Source organism: Trichosurus vulpecula, chromosome 5 (assembly GCF_011100635.1).
Source record: "Trichosurus vulpecula isolate mTriVul1 chromosome 5, mTriVul1.pri, whole genome shotgun sequence".
NCBI classification, from domain to species: domain Eukaryota; kingdom Metazoa; phylum Chordata; class Mammalia; order Diprotodontia; family Phalangeridae; genus Trichosurus; species Trichosurus vulpecula.
This window is the reverse complement of record NC_050577.1, coordinates 192,332,733-192,350,437: the sequence shown is the minus strand read 5'-3', so window position 1 is coordinate 192,350,437 and position 17,705 is coordinate 192,332,733.

Sequence of the window (17,705 nt, the reverse complement as noted above, 5' to 3'; positions counted from 1 at the left end):
CAATTCCAAAGGATTCATGATAAAAAAAAATACTCTCTACCTCCAGAGAAACAACTGATGAACTCTGAGGGGAGATTGAATCATATTGTTTTCCCTTTTTCTTGATTTTTTTTCTGAATATGGTAAAGCAGATATTTGTTTTGTATTACTTTGTATTTCTAATAGCTTTTCTATTTCTTGCCCTCTCAATGGGTACAAGATAGAGAAATTTTGGAAAATAAAATAAAATTGAATAAAAAGAAAAGAAATGTATAAAATCTAGCCTATCAAAGTAAATGATGAAAATAGAGATGAAAGAGAAATAACACTTTCAGATGTCAAACTATATATAATATAAAGCAGCAGTCATTGTATCCATTTAGTTAGTATTGGTTAAAAAATAGAACAATCCAACAGACCATGCAAGGGAGAATCAGTAACAATATAACTCAATAACACAGTTTTTGATAAAGTAAGAAACTTCCACTTTCCTAGGAAAACTACCAAGGAAAAAAATTCCTAGGGGAAAAAAACCACTTTTTTGATAAGAAAAAAACTTCTGGGAAAACTGGAAGGTAGTCTGACAGAAAGTAAGCTTAGAGTAACACCTTTTACCATATTTCACAATATATTCTAAAGGGATACACAGCCTTAACATTAAAGACCACAACATAAAAAATTAGACAAGAAACAAATCAAATATGTTTCACAGATATGACTAGGAGATGTGTTCTTAACTTAAGAAGAGATTGAGACAATAACAAAAGATAAAACAGATGACTTTACTTGCTTTAAGGATAAGAAGAGAGGTGGATAAACGGGAAAAAATATTTGTATTGAATTTCTCTGATAAGAGTTTGCTATTCAAGATATACAATTAATAAATATAAATAAGACTTATAACCATTCTCCAAACCAATAAATGGTCAAGGGATATGAATAGTTCTCATAGAAGAATTGTAAATTATTCACAACCACCACTACCTAAAAGACTGCTCCAAATCAACTAATAAGAGAAATGAGACTCAAAACAACCCAGAGATTTTATCTCACATGCTACAAATTGGGAAACTATAAAAAAATAATATTCAATGTTGAAGGGATTATGGGAAAATAGGTACAATAATGCATAGTTAGTGGAGCTGTGCAAGAGAACAACCATTTTAGAAATCTATTTGAAATTATTCAAATAAAGTGACTAAAATGTCTACACCCTTTGAAATAGAAACTCCATTACTAGGCTTATAAACCAATTCAAATGAAATGAAAGAATATTTGCAAAAATACAAATTGCCTAGATTAAGAGAAGAGGAAATAGAATATCTAAAGACCTATTTAGTAGAAGAAATTGAACAGGCCATAAACGAGCTTCCTAAGAAAAAAAGCATCAGGGCCAGACAGATTTACAAGTAAATTCTATCAAACATTTAAAGCTCATTTAATTCCAACATTAAATAAATTCTTTGGAATAATAGGCAAAGAAGGGATTCTACCAAACTCCTTTTATGAATGAATATGATACTTCTACCTAAACTAGGAAGAGTAAAAACAGAGAAAGAAAATTATATACCAATTTCATTCCTGAATATGGATGGAAAAATTCTAAATAAAATACTTACTAAAAGATGACAACACTATATTACAAAGATTATACATGGTGACAAAGTGGGATTTATACCAGGAAAGCAGGGTTTGTTTAAAATGAGGAAAATTATTAACATAATTGATTATATCAATCATAAAAGTTTTTAAATCATTATATTGATAGATGCAGAAAAACTTTTGATAAAGTACACTACTAATTTCTATTAAACATATTTGAAAGTATAGGTATAAATGGGCTTTTCCTTAAATTGATTTTTAAAAAGCATTTATCTAAAACTATCAATAAGCATTATTTGTAATGGGGATAAGCTAGAAGCCTTCTCAATAAGACCAGGTATAAAATAAGGATGCCCATTGTCACCAATATTATTCAATATTATGTTGGAAATCCTAGCAATAGCAATAAAAGAAGAAAAAAGAAAGAGAAGGAATCAGAATAGGGAATATATCTCTTTTTGTAGACAATATGATTGATATACTTTGAAAATCTCAAAGTCTTAACTAAAAAGTTAGTTGAAACAATGAATAATTCTAGCCTAATAGCAGGATATAAATTAAATCCCCATACATCATCCGCATTCCTATATATCACAAACAAAACCTCACAAGGAGAGATAGTAAAATATCAATTTAAAATAACTCTAGACAGAATAAAATCCCTGGGAGTACACCTGGCAAAACAAACCCAGGAACCATATAAACAAAATTGGGGAGGGGGGAAGACTTTTTATTCAAATAAGATCAGAAATAAATAATTAGAGAAATATTAATTGCTCATGAGCAGAGTTACTATAATAAAAATGGCAATTTTACCTAATCAATATAGTCAATGTCATCCCAATTAAATTGCCAAAAATTATTTTACTGAATTAGAAAACATAACAAAAGTCATTTAGAAGAACAAAACATCAAGAATATCAAAGGAACTAATGAAAAAATGTAAAGGAATGAAGTTTAGCAGTACAAGATCTTAAACTATATTATGAGGCAATAATTATTAAAACTATCTGGTACTGGGGCTAAGAAATAGAAAGGCAGATTGATAGAATAGAGTGGACATACAATTCACAGTAGGAAGTAAATATAGTAACTTTGTATTTGACAAGTGTAAAAACAAGTTTGGGTGATAAGAATTCATTGTTTAGCAAAATTTGGGGGGGGTGGCAAACTGGGCATAGACCAGCTTTACACCATCTATCAAAGTGGATACATGTTATATAAGATGGAATACATTGCTCATCAGACTTATGGATACACAAACAATTTATGAATAAACAGAGATAGAGATCAGAGTGAGATATAAAATGGATAATTTCAATTACATTAAATTTAAAAGGGTTTGTACAAATAAAACAAGGTTGGAAAGAAGATTCTCAGATAAAGGTCTCACATCTTAAATATGTAAAGAACTATGTCAATTCTATATGAATGAGTCATTTCCTAATTCGACCCAGTCCTGGGTCAAAGGATATAAACAGGCAGTTTTTCCAATGAAGAAATCAGAACAATTTACAGTCATATGAAAAAAAAATGCTCTAAATCATTATTGATTAGGGAAATACAAATTAAAATAACCTTGATACACCATTTTATACCTATCAGATTGGCTAAAATGGTTGAAGAGAAAAGCAACAAATGTTGGAGGGGTTGTGGAAAAATTAGGACACTAATTCACTGTTGGTGGAAATGTGAACTGATCCAACCATTTTAGAGAGCAATGTGGAATTATGACTCAAAAGTTGTTAAACTGCCTATACCTTTGGACCACTAGTAGGTCTATTTCCAACGATGATTGAGGAAAATGGAAAACAGCCTATATGTTCTAAAATATTTATAAGCAGCTTTCTTTATGGTGGCATAGAACTAAAAATTGTGGGGATGCCCATCAATTGGGGAATGGCTGAATAAAGTGTTGTATATGATTGTGATGGAATATTACTGTGCTATAAGAAATTATAAGCTTGTTGACTTTAGAAGAATATGGATAGCCTTGCATGAAATAATGAAGAGCAAAATGAGTAAAACCAAGAGAACGTTGTATATAGTAACAGCAATATTGTTTTAGAAACTAATTTATTTTGCCTATTATAAATACCCAAGTTTGGGCAGCTAGGTGGAGCAGTGAGTAGAGCACCAGCCCTGGAGTCAGGAGGACCTGAGTTCAAAACCAGCCTCAGACACTTGACACAAGTACTAGCTGTGTGACCTTGGGCAAGTCACTTAACCCCAATTGCCCTGCCCCCTCCAAAAAAAACCTAAATAAATAAATACCCAAGTTAACTATTAAAAAATATGAAGGAAACTGCTATCTTCATCCAGAGAAAGAATAAATAGATGCATAGAATGATTTTACATACATGTATCATGTACGTAAATGTGTGTGTTTGGGGGGTATCTAATAGTAGCCATCTCTAAAGTGATGGGGGGAGGAAAGAAAAAAGAGGGGGAAAAGAAATTTATATGATGAATTTATAATATATTTAAAAGGAAGAGCAAGTTGAACATAAGAGATTTACAGTTTTGGTTGCAATCATCTTTTTTATCATGCTACTATGTTATGAAGCTGCTTTTTATTTCATAAATTAAAAATAAAATATTTCTTTAAAAAAGAAAATAAACCAAGGAAGCCATCAATCAGAAGAACCTTCTCATATATTCCAAAATATTTACAGTAGGACTCAAAGAAGGTTTGAGGAGATAGACCCCCTCCTGTCTCCACAACTCTATCCCACTGTGCAGGGTATTGATCTCCACTAATGCAAAGAATACCATATCAATGGGCTTTGGAACTTGGGTTACATCTATTAACACCATTATTTGGTTCTTGTGTTTGCTTTTGGTACTTGGTTGTGAACACTTAGCTCAGCTGGGTCTGTCTCCTAACTGTGCTTGATCACTGGCTTCCATGCCCTGCTCGCTTCTGAGACCATGCTTTAAATTATAAGTCTTGCCCCATATCTCCCAGTCCTAGTTTCTCAGCCTGAAATTGTTACCCACAATTCTGTTATTAACAAGTTTCAAAGTAGGTTTGGACATCCTAGAGGAGGTTTAGGCATTTGCCCAGGGATCTATGGAGATAGTCTGCACTGTTTTGAGAAGAGGGTTATGGCAAGCCATCAAACTCCATTATCTTAGTCTCACTCAGCTCAAACAAACCAGTGTTATCACATAAATTGTTGACAATTTCTGCATACCCTGATTTCTAAAGTACGATCACTGTAGAAACTCAAGTTAGTTGAAATTTGCTCAGCCTTCTGATCAGTAGTTATCTTATTTAAGTCCAGAGTCCCAAAAGTTAGCTCTAACTGATAAATGAGGTATTTTCAAGAGATCATTTCAAAGAAAGCAGCAATGTGGCCTAATCTTGACTTGAAATAGAGAGCTCAACCTTGATCCAAGATTGGAAAACTTGTGAGTCCAAGTTTCCGCTAGATATCTTATGGAGAACTTCAGACTTCCTAGCATTATCCCAGCCAGGACAAAAGGGTTTTTTTTAGGTGGGTAGGGTTGCCCCTTGTTCCTCGACACTCCCCCACCCCTTGATACCTCACACCCTACCCTTTTCCTACAGGGAAAAGTAATTATTATGGCTAATCTGATCCTGAGGAAATGTATGAGTCACATTCCAGCCCTTCATGGAATCCCAGAAGCTTTGCAGATCCTCCATCCTTATTATGCCACTAAAGAGCTTTCCTCTGAGCCAAATGGGGGTTTTCCAACAACCCATCAGTGGCTAAGACATGTACATGCTGAAGGTAACTTATGTTTTCTCAATACCTCTATGGTGGATTTGAATATTCAAAAACTCTCATTCAAACCTTTTATCTCCTCTGCACAGTAAATCTGTTTCAAATATGGGGGAGTCAATTGAGCCAATTAATCAAATACCTCACCCCAATTAAAGTAACCAAGGTGATGCTCTAGCTTATCAGAGAGAACATTCCTTTGGAACCAAGAATTCAGTGGCCTTAAACTAGGTATGAAAAGTCTTTAATCAATCTGGAAGATGTGAAAGCTATTAGATGAAATGAAACGAGGCTCGATAGGAAGTGCACTATGATTGGGTGAAGAGACTCAGTGATACTCTGTGAATGGTGGGCCAGCCTAGAAGAGAGAGCACAGACCAGCCAATTCAGGGGAAACCCCCTTCCTCTACCCCTATAGTGATTTCCTTTCCCCTAAGAGGAAATTATTGGAGGAGAGGGGGAGAAAGGAGCAGAAACTCTATTTTCCTTCACTTCCCCCACCAGAGGATGACTTTGTAAACTCCAAAAGGTTAGGATATTTGGGAATTTCCATAAGTATCCTAGCAGTGTCTCCAGAACAGCTAATGGCAGTGTTCACATTGAGAGCCAAGGATAAACTAGACATACAGAGTAAAGACTGCTTTGGGATTCCACAAGGCACCCAGCAGAAGGGAATACCATGCCTATGAGGAAATTTGTGTCCTCATAAGGGGAGAAAAAGGCTTTCAGCAACAAAGAGTTGCAGTTACCCCTTTGCCACGTGTATTCCCTAAGCCTAAACCACCTTTCCCTGGAATTTGTATGTACTTTTATGAGAGCATGCCCTCAATTTGAGGGAATGTTTGTACCAGTTGTTCTTACTATGTAACCTTAATAAATACCCACTTGTAGAAGGTAATTAAGTCTGGCTGTCTAATTAATATCAATTGATAAACAAAGCAGAGCAGTGGGGCCTCATTAACTAGAGTATTAGGGGGAAAAACAGCTTCTGGGCCATGTGAGCAACAATATAGAACATTTTCTCCAGTCCCCATGACCTCCCAAACATTTCCAAAACAGAAATTATGTACCAAACATAGAACTGGAGCTGTTCCCATGGCCTAGGAATCCAGAATCCAAAAGAAGATAAAATACTACCACCACCAACCCCCAACTCATGAACTGATGCTTAAAGGTGCTATGCTCACTCTCCTACACTGATGGCAGCAAAAGTATATTAGCAGACACAACACAGATTTATAATGAATCCCCCAGACTTTGGTCTCTCCCTTCCTCTTTCTAGTGTCATGGAGACCCCAGATCAAGGCTATAAAAATTTGCCAAGAAAATATAGCCTCTCAGGAGCAAAAGTTATCCAGGGGGTACAAACCTGTAGCAACAGTGCTGCAAAGGTCTGAACTGCTAGTGCCAGGCCAGACAACTAAGGAATTAAGGGAGGAGGATGAAATCAGGCCAGGGCCCTGTGTGTACAGGACTTGTTCAGTACTTCTCTAAGCCTAAGGGAAAGAGCACAGGTTCTAGCTGGGCACAGTTCTGATCACCCAAAAAGTCACTTGGGGCAGAGACCTAGGCTAGTGAACCATGAACAGCGTGGGAAGAAGCTGAAATGTGTTGAGATTCAACCCCCAAAGAAACCACGAAGAAGAAAGCATCAGAAAGTGAGTGATAGGGAAAGCAAGGATTAAAAAAAAGACAAATTACCTAAGGTTTCAGGAGGAAGAAAACTCAAAGATCTTAAACATAAACATAAAACAATAGGAAAAACAGTAACAAGAGAAGGAAATGTGACCTTCAGATTTGGTAAACGAGTTCAGGCATCTGTGAAAAAATACTGCAGAACAAAGGAAAACAATCCAACTCCTAATGAAATAGAGGACTCTGTGGAATGTGAGAAGAACATGCAATAAAAATGTGCTGTTCCTAAGTGGTTCAAAGAGAAATGATAATAAAAAGAGCAGAATTATTGTCCTCCAGAGCAAATGTCATAGGCAGAGTATAAAAACTAATCTCTGAGGGCAAGTCTCACCAAAGAAACAAAAGAGAACAACAGATTTGGCATGAATTATAAAGAAATGAAGGATGATCTAGAAGAGAAAAAAAATGCCATTAAAAATATGTTTATGCTACAAGTAAAACATATTGGTCTTGAAGACAGGATTTGTAGAGACAACCTGAGGATCATAGGTCTCCCAGAAGAACACGAAAGGGGAAAAAAAAAACTTACAAAATGAAGGAAATAATTGAAGAGAAATGCCCAGAAATTCTGAAGAAAAAATTCGATAGAAAGAATTCATACATGGACTCTAGCAAAAAAAAAAGAAAGTAAGCAGCAAGACTGCCCAATAGAAGACTGCAGATACATAATGGTTAAATTTAACAATAAATCCAAAAAAGTTCTGCAAACAATCAGGTGCAAGATCTTCAAATACAAAGGAAAGGACATTTGAATGATGCAAGACTATTCTCTGTCTACTAGAAAATAGAAGGACATGGAATAATGTGTTCTGAAAATAATTGAGCTGAGGAAGCAGCTAAAAGTGATCTACTCTGCAAATGAGAGTTTAAGTATACATAAAAAGATAAATATTCAATTATAAAGAAGAGTTTTAAACATTTTTGGAGAAAAAAAATTGTTGATTTTATAAACATACATTAAAAAAACAGAAAAAGAGAGACTTAATTAACTGAATATGTAATATACATTAAAATGATTTGAAAAGCTAACAAGAAAATAAATCTAAAATAAGCACAAAAGAGGAGATACTAAAAATTAGATGGGAAATAGACAAATTGGAAAATAAAAGAATGGTAAATAAATAGCTTGTTTTTTGAAAGACTAATGAGATGGATAAATCCTTAGCTAATATGATTAAAAAGAGCACAGAAAATCAGATCAATAAAATAGCAAATGAGCAAAGTGAATTTATAGCAAAACCAGAAGAAATAAAAATAATAATCTGAATTTTTATGAAGTTTTATGCTAACAAAATTAAAAACGCAAAAGAAATAGAATACCTTCAAAAATATAAAATACTCAAATTATCAGAAGACCAGAAAGAGATCTTAAATAATCCAGTCTCAGAAAAGGAAATAGATCTAGCTGTAAAAGAAGTCCCAAAGAAAAATCTCCTGGTCCTGATGTACTTACAGGAGAATTCTATCAAATTTTTAAAGAACAGTTATTCCCATACTTCACAGACTCTCAAAAACTGAGGGGAAAAAAGTACCCTATCAGAATCCTTTATTGAGATAAACATAGTCCTAATAACTAAGCCAATAAAACATAAAACATAGAAAGAAAACTTATAATCCAATAATAAGAAATCATCCATTATGATCAAGTGGCAAGGATAGTTCAACATTTGGAAAATAACATAATTAATTATATTAAAAACCTGAAAAGATAAAAATTAATATTACCTCTAGTTTATACTGTATGCAGTTCTACTATATTGATTCTGCAATGTAACCAATTTTATGCTGTATTGATTTTATAATTGAGTCTGCGTCTGCCTAGAGCCACCCTGCTATATACTTGAGTTGAGCTCAGGAATTTTGCTTTGGCTCTGAGTTAGTTAAAAGGTATCATTAAACACACACACACACACACACACACACACACACACACACACTCACTTCTGTTATCTACCATACCTTATCTTTAAAGGCCTACAAGCTGATCTGGTATATTTCCACAAAGTATCTTATGTGTCCTTGCACAATTAAGGAGGGTCTTATCTACCCAACAAACCCTCCTGGGAGCTAGGGTCTCTGCTATCCCTGGTCCACTAACAAGGTCTTCAGGATGCAGAGACCCTAGCAAGCAAGCATTCTTTTTTTGTCATTTTCTGAATCTGTTGAGATGATCGTGTGGTTTTGGATGTTTTGGTTTGTTGCATTAGAAAATTAAGGTAAACTGAGATACAATGGTCCAAGCATGAAATTAGTTAGGCTAGCAGTAACCAATAAATTGGTATCTCATTAATCAAAGACCCTGAGGTAAGGCTCACCAGCCTTCACATAGTTTTAGGGAGTACAGAATTGGGTAGGTGGGGAAGACAATGCAATTGGTTACAGGGTAGACAGCATCATGGAGTAACATGATTGGTTACATCAAGGAAAGTGGGGCTAGGACTCTCAAGGAACTTACATTCTACTGGTGGAAATGGCATTCACATATCTAAGAAAATATATATATATATATATATGTATATATATATATATATATATATATATATTAAAAGTAGTTTTGAAGAATGGAGGAAAACACAGACTTCCCCATGTATATTTATTTCTCCTCATGATTTTCTTTTACGCCATTTCTACTTCCCTGGAGAACACATCAGAAACTGTGATGTTAAAGTCCATTTTCATCTGTTTGTTTTTCCTTTTTCCAGTTTTTGATTAATAAATGCTTGTTGGATTGGATTCTCTACATGGCTACTTGCTATTTTATGAAGTGATACTACTCATAATCTTCCCTTATCCTCCTTTCTAAGACTTTACAAATGAATTTATAATCTAAATCTGTGTTATCCTTGGATGTCATCTCTTTTCTTGGCAAGATCAAATGTTTGCTGGCTGAGATAGTTTCTAGGCTCTTTTGGTTTCCTCTTTGTGAAGACTGATTTATATCTTTAAACTCCCTTAAGAGACAATGATAGTCCGACCTTGGCAAGTACAGGAATTCCTGTGGTGAGAGTAAAGGTGGTTTGGAAACCACGTATGAAGTTGATCTGTCTAATTCTGAATGATTTCTAGGACAGGAAACTCCATCACAGAATATCACCTAGTCCATTGTGGGAGTTTTGAGGGTAGAGATTCAGGGAAAGAGACGAGAAAAGAAGAAAAGGGGGCAGACAAGTTTTAGGGCTGAATATTATTGCCACAAGACAGCTAGGTGGCACAATGGATAGAGGGCCAGGTTTAGAGTCAAAAAGACCTGAGTTCAAATTCAGCCTCAGATACCTCCTAGCTATATGACCCTGGGCAAGTCACTTAACCCTGTTTGCCTCAGTTTCCTCTTCTGTAAAATGAGCTGGAGAAGAAAATGGCAAACCACTCCAGTATCTTTGCCAAAAGAAAACCCAACTCCAAATGGGGTCATGAAGAGTTGGACATGAATGAACAATGACATTATTGCCACAGATGCTTTTATTTTTAGAGTCAACTTCCAAGGCTCTTCAGGTTCTGTAACAAGCTTGGACTGAAATAAGTATGAAAGTAAGACACAAGAGGAATATTTCAGGCCTAATGCACAACAATTGGACTCTAGGGTATGAGTTCAAGGGCAAAAGACATGACTCAGAATCCTGCCAGTTCCTGATCTTCCTGAGTCAATAAGATTGGCCCAGCCCAAGCCCTGACCCAAATGCCTGAAAATCCGGTCAACACAGCAGCCAACAGAACTCCAAGACAACACAGAAGTGGGTCTGCCTTTACTCAGCTGCTGTTCTTTTGCCCAAAACACTTGAGAGTTTCCTGGATTTTTCAGTAGAATTATCTGACAAGATTAGCAACGTGGTTACAGACAAGATTCTAGGCCATCTTGTTATCACCCAGGATCAGTAATCAGGTAATCTTTGTTTTTTTCTTGCAGTATCTTTTGACAGTACAATGAGAAAAGGAGGGAGAATGACCCACGGGACAAAGTAACCCAGTAGCCTACAGAATGAGAAGGGTGTTGCTGTTCCTCTCAGTCTTTCCAAAGATGATAAAAACTAAAATAGTGTTAGAGGGACTGGGGGAAAACTGACACACTAATATAATGTTCTTGGAGTTATGAATTAGTCCAACTACAGTGGAAACCAATGAGCAATTAGGTGAAAAAAACGCTTAATTTTTCATTACTTATGACTAAATGATCCCACTAATAATGAGTGTAAATGTCAAGGATGTAAAAAAATAGAAGGATCCCATATATAATAAAATTCTCCGTAGTATTTTGTGTGGTAGCAAAAAGTTAGAGGTAGAAGAGATGCCTGTCCAATGGGGAATAGCTGAACATGTTGTGGGATATGAACATAATGGAATATTATTATGCTACAAAAGTATGAGGAATTTGAAAAAAAACATGAGATTTATATGAATTAATGCAGAGAAGGGTAAAGAAGAACCAGGAAAGTAGTACATACAGTGATATAAACTAAAACAACACAAAATTTCAATCAAACTGATTAATTGTAATGACCAACATATTTGCCTCCTCATAGAGGAGAGGCAAGGAGCTCTAGATGTGGTATATGCCATACACAATCAGACACAGTGACTGTCTCTTGGTTCTACTTAAATATTTTTGCTATAATCATAATCAAGGAACATGAATAACACTTTTTTAAAAGCTAAATTTAAAAAAAATTGCTTTCTCACCTTTCTCCACCCAGCACATAATCTCCTCAAGTATCTCTTACATCAGGTAGACCATGCTCCTTCTCACCCTTTTTCCCTCTTAACTCTTATTTTTCCATGTATTTCCTATAGAATCTCTAGATCTGGAAGAGTCCTTAGAGTTCAAAGAGAGGGAGAGGAGAGGGAGAAAGAGATAAATGACTAGGTACATAAAATATACAGGCAAAGTAGACAAAATATCATAAGGGGACCAGGAAAAGCTCCTATGGAAGGTGGGATTTGAACTATTCTTTAAAAAATTTTTTTTTACTCTGAAGTTAGTGAGCACCCTAACCGCCAAAGAGAATATATTCATATGCAAAAGAGAAGAGAAAAAGAGGATTATATATGAAACTGTAAATCTATTATCTATAGCTTGCTTTTTTTTTAGTACATAATAAATTCAGTGTTACCTTTCAAAGTTATCCTACATTTCTCCTTCTGTGAATAAAATCAATGCTTAAATAACCTCCTTCCTCTCTTCTTCTTCTTCTTCCTTTTTTCTTTCTTTCTCTTTCTTCTTCTCCTCCCTCTTCTTCTTCTTCTTCTCCTCCCTCTTCTTCTTCTTCTTCTCCTCCCTCTTCTTCCTCTTCTTCCTCTCTCTTCTTCTTCTTCTCCTCCCTCTTCTTCTTCTTCTTCTCCTCCCTCTTCTTCTTCTTCTTCTCCTCCCTCTTCTTCTTCTTCTTCTCCTCCCTCTTCTTCTTCTTCTTCTCCTCCCTCCTCTTCTTCTTCTCCTCCCTCCTCTTCTTCCTCTCTCTTCTTCCTCTTCTTCCTCTCTCTTCTTCTTCTTCTCCTCTCTCTTCTTCCTCTTCTTCCTCTCTCTTCTTCCTCTTCTTCCTCTCTTCTTCCTCTCTCTTCTTCCTCTCTTCTTCCTCTCTCTTCTTCCTCTTCTTCTCTCTCTTCTTCCTCTTCTTCTCTCTCTTCTTCCTCTTCTCTCTCTTCTTCCTCTTCTCTCTCTTCTTCCTCTTCTTCTCTCTTCTTCCTCTTCTTCTCTCTCTTCTTCCTCTTCTCTCTCTTCTTTCTCTTCTTTTCTCTCTTCCTCCTCTTCTTCCTCCTCTTCCTCCTCTTCCTCTTCTTCCTCCTCTTCCTCTTCTTCCTCCTCTTCCTCTTCTTCCTCCTCTTCCTCTTCTCTCTTCTTCTTGTCTCTTCTTCTTCTTCTCTCTTCTTCTTCTCCTCCTCCTTCTTCTTCCCTCTCCTTCTTCTTCTCCTTCTTCTTCATGTGGGGCAGGGACAACACTATTACTAGTTTCCCTTCCCACCCACTCCCAAATAAAAACAATCCTTCTAGCAAATAAACATAGTCAAGCAAACAAATCTACACACTGTTGTGTTTAAACAATGTACATCTCATTCTGCCCCTTAATTCTGTCATAGGAGAATACTGCTGCCATTTGTTTGAGAAAGTAAATCACATCACTAGCTAGAGCCTGCAGAATTTAGCTGAAACACCAAACCTTAGCTCAGGTGATAAACTGACTAGTGATAAGAGAATTTCTGGCTCAGCTTTATTACCTCTTCACTCTGAGCATGTCAAATAACTAACCCTAGGGTTCTGGTTAGTCTGTACATTTCAGCTTTTACCCTAGTGTTTACTGACTATAATTTTACCTGATGCTAGTCTTCCCATTCTGCTACATGTTCTTTAATGTGTAAATCTTTACCTTCTCCTCCTGCCTTCTGTAAAATTTCATTATATTCCTCCTGGTGAAGAACTAAGACCTATATAAAGTTACTAAAAATGAGGCTGGGAGCCACTAGTTTTTGCATATCATGGGTCTATTATAAGCATATAATAAACAGGCTATTAAAACATCTCTGCATGTTCAAAAGTATGATTAGGAGTTATACCATCAATCAATCCTTGGACAATTTTTATGTCACTTCTATCACCCCTCTACCAGGAGGTGGGGAGCACATTTCATGATCAGTCTTCAAGAGTTTTCTGGTCATTGCATTGATCAGAGTTCTTAAGTCTTGTTTTTCTTTAAACTATTGTTGCTACTTTATAAAGGCTTCACCTGATTCTGCTTACTTCACTCTGCATCAGTGTATGCAAGTATTCCCAAGTTTCTCAGAACTTGTACTATTCATCATTTCTTATGGCCTAATAACATTTCATTACACTTATATGTCATAATTTGCTTAACTAACCCCCAATTGATGTACTCCTACTAAATCTCCAGGTCTTTGCCACTGCAAAAAAAGAGCTGCTACAAATGCTTAGTACATATAGGTTGTTTTCTTATTTTTTTATCTCTTTGAGGAATTGCAATAATATTTTATTATACTTGCCATGTTATTGTTGATTAAGCTTCTTTTGTTACTTATCACATGTTTAATGAGTATTTCATTCTAATCCAAAGCCTGAATGACTAGACTAGCCAGAGTTGTGTCAATCCTGATGACCATGTGACTTCAAGTAAGCAATTTGCCTTCCCAGGGTCTCAGTTTCCTAATTTGTAAAAATTAGAGTGTTGTACTAGATGATATCCAAGATCACTTCTTCCAACTTTAAATCTGATACTTTTTAAAATTTTAATTCATAAGAATTTTTATAAGATATTTTTGGTAGATAGTATTTTATTTTTTTCCAAATGCATATAAAGATAGTTTTCAAAATTGATTTTTAAAAAGATTTTGAGTTTTAAATTTTTCTCCCTCTCATCCCTTCTCCCCAAGAGAGCAAGCAATCTGATCTAGATTATATGTGTACAATCACATTAAAAATATTTCCACATTAGTCATGTTGTGAAAGAAAAAACAGAACAAAAGGGGAAAAACCACAGGGGAATAAAAGTAAAAATAGTATGCTTCAATCTGCATTCAGACTCCATACTTCTTTTTCTGGGTGTGGATAGCCTTTCCTTCTTGTGTCTTTTGGAATTGTCTTGGATCATCGTATTGCCAAGACCTAAGCCAACTATAGTTGATCATCATACAACGTTGATGTTACTGCATACAACATTCTCCTAGTTCTGCTCACTTCACTCAGCATCAGTTCATGTAAGCCTTTCTAGGTTTTCCTGAAAACCACCTGCTCATCATTTCTTATAGCACAATAGTATTCCATAATATTCATTCACCACAACTTGTTCAGTCATTTTCCAATAGATGGGCTTCCCTTCAATTTCCAATTCTTGGCCACCACAAGAAAGAGCTGCTTTCATATTTTTGTACATGTAGGTCCTTTTCCCTGTTTTATGATCTCTTTGGGATAAAGACTAGCAGTGGTATTGCTGGATCAAAGCGTATGCACGATTTTATAGCCCTTAGGGCTTAGTTCCAAATTGCTCTCCAGAATGGTTGGATCAGTTCACAACTCCATCCATTAGTGTCCCAATTTTCACACATCTCCAAACATTTTTCACTTTCCTTTTATGTCATATTAGTCAATCTAATAGGTGTGAGGTGGTACCTCAAAGTTGTTTTGATTTGCATTTCTCTAATCAATAGTGATTTAGAGAATTTTTTAAATATGACTATAGATAGTTTTGATTTCTTTATCTGAAAACTGCCAGTTCATATCCTTTGACCATTTATCAATTGTGGAATGACCTGTATTCTTATAAATTTAACTCGGTTCTCTATTTATTTGAGAAATGGACCCTTTATTGGAAATACTTGCTGTAAAAATTGTTTCCCAGATTTCCTCTTTCCTTTTAATCTTGGTTGTGTTGGTTTTGTTTGTGCAAACCCTTTTTACTTTAATGTAATCAAAATTATCCATTTTGCATTTCATAAAGTTCTCTATCTCATTTGGTCATAAATTCTTCCTTCTCCAGAGATCTGACAGTTAAACTATTCCTTGTTCCCCTAATTTGCTTATGGTATCATCCTTATGTCTAAATCAGTACCCATTTTGACCTCATCTTGGTATAGGATGTGAGATGTTGGTCTATGCCTAGTTTAAATCTGATACTTTTGCACACAGCTCCTCTCAACAACCAGTTCCCTAGAGTTATGCCTGCTCAGCAGGATGTATTGACTTGAAGTGCAGGCAGTACAGAATTTGCCAAGCCTGAGGATCCCTAGCTACTTGTGTGCTCAGCTTTTATACCTTAGGCAAATGGGAAGTTATAGCAAAGGTTCAATCGTTAGACCTCTAGAGCAATCAAATATCAAGGATCATTTCTTTTTTTTTTAAAGTCAAAAAGTAGCCTGTATCATAGGCACCTTCCAGGTTATTTGCTCCCTAGTTCTAAGTTATATTCAGATAAGAACACAGACAACATTTCCAGCTGTGCAGCTGAGCCTGTCATGTTTCCAAATATTAATAGTAGACATCACTCCTACCATATAGTCAGCTCTTGGTGTCAAGATCCTAAAGGTTTTCTAGCTCTTGACCAGTGTATTTCCATCTCAATCAACTAGCCACTTAGAACAGATGTATATGACAGGTGATATTTGCATAACCAACCATTTACAATAATATTTTAACATTTTAAACATAATCATTTACTTAAGGATAAGGCAAAATAAATAATACTGTTGTAGATGCTCATATATTCAAACAAATGCATGAACAGTAAACTACCTCAAAAATCCATATGTAAACATGCAACAGCCTCTCCCACCAATACATTCCGTATCTATTGGGGAAAATGAATACACTTACAAGAAATTGGCAGGGAAGCACATGAGGGAGGAAAATCCATATGTTTAGGGCAACTTACAAGTTTGGACTTCAGGATTACATGTCATTGGTCTATTCAGGAACATCTGTACCCCATGAAACTTTTTCTCTGCTTGTCTATTGTTTCTTACCACTCTTCACTTAAGCAAATCCTCTCCTTGACTAAGAATCATCCTTCAAAGGGCTTTTAGATATGTGAATAGCAGCTCCCTTTAAGCCAGACCACTTCAAAGGCTATCTCTGGGCTATAAAGACCAGCCCAACCAGTTATTCACTCACCTGGATGTTGTATTCTCCAACCAGAACAGAACTTCCAGGACCACAACTCAGGTTGACTTTATGTGAGGCTAATGAACCTAGTCAACCCAATGAAATACAAAGCAGCTGTTCCCTCCCTTCAGCTTCCTCTTCCCCTGCTGGAGCAGAGAGCAAAAGACTCTTTTAAAGACTTTATCTCTTTCCAGCTTCCAGGGACACTGAAACACAATAGCTGTCACCAAAACTGCTGGCCAATTAAATCAATTCTCTCTCTGTCCAAAGAGGAATTACTTAGCTGAAGCCTTCTGTTAACTGACGGAATCTAGTAGTCACAATTCTGGCAAAGCAGCTTTTTGCCAGAAAAGTGTGTCTTCAATTCTTCTCCTGGAGTTCCTATGTCTGGTTTTTCACTCAGGTTCCTATATCCAATTAAACAAAGGCCTCTTGACTCTCCGTGACTCACCTTTCACTTTAAAGGTCACAGCTTTCTAAATTCCTCCTGCCAAATAGATTGTGCTTTTTAAATAAGACCTCAGTCTCCAAATGTCTTTATGATTCCTCTTAAAAGCATATGTAAGCAAGACATCATTCTAGATCATTCACAAGGTGATTTCAGACTCTGTAATTACAACATAGAGGAGGCAGAACCTGACATGATCCTCAGAAGATTTTGGTAAAGCAGAGTTGAGGAGAGAATTCACTCCACGAATGGGGATGGCTTGTGTGAAAGTTCAGGAGATCTTCCTGAAGCCTCAACATTAGGCTCTCAGGCAGTGGTATGGACCACCATATCCATGTGACCTTTCAAAGTTTAATCCCCATCATTAACATTTTTCCCCAGCACTTTCTTAAGTCAGGACAATCAATAAAACAATAACTCAAGCCCTTGTTTGGAATGTTTGCTGATTTCTGAGATGTAAATGCACAGGCTGAAAATTTACTCCAGCACACCCTGCTGAGGGGATCTCCCAATTGGCTGAAGCCCATCTTCAGCCAATTGTACAAGTACTCAATGAGTCCTACCCAGAGGAGCCATAACATTGTCCCCCAAGCTCCACTCAACGTCCTATTCCAGGTAGACTGAGGCTGTGCTCCCC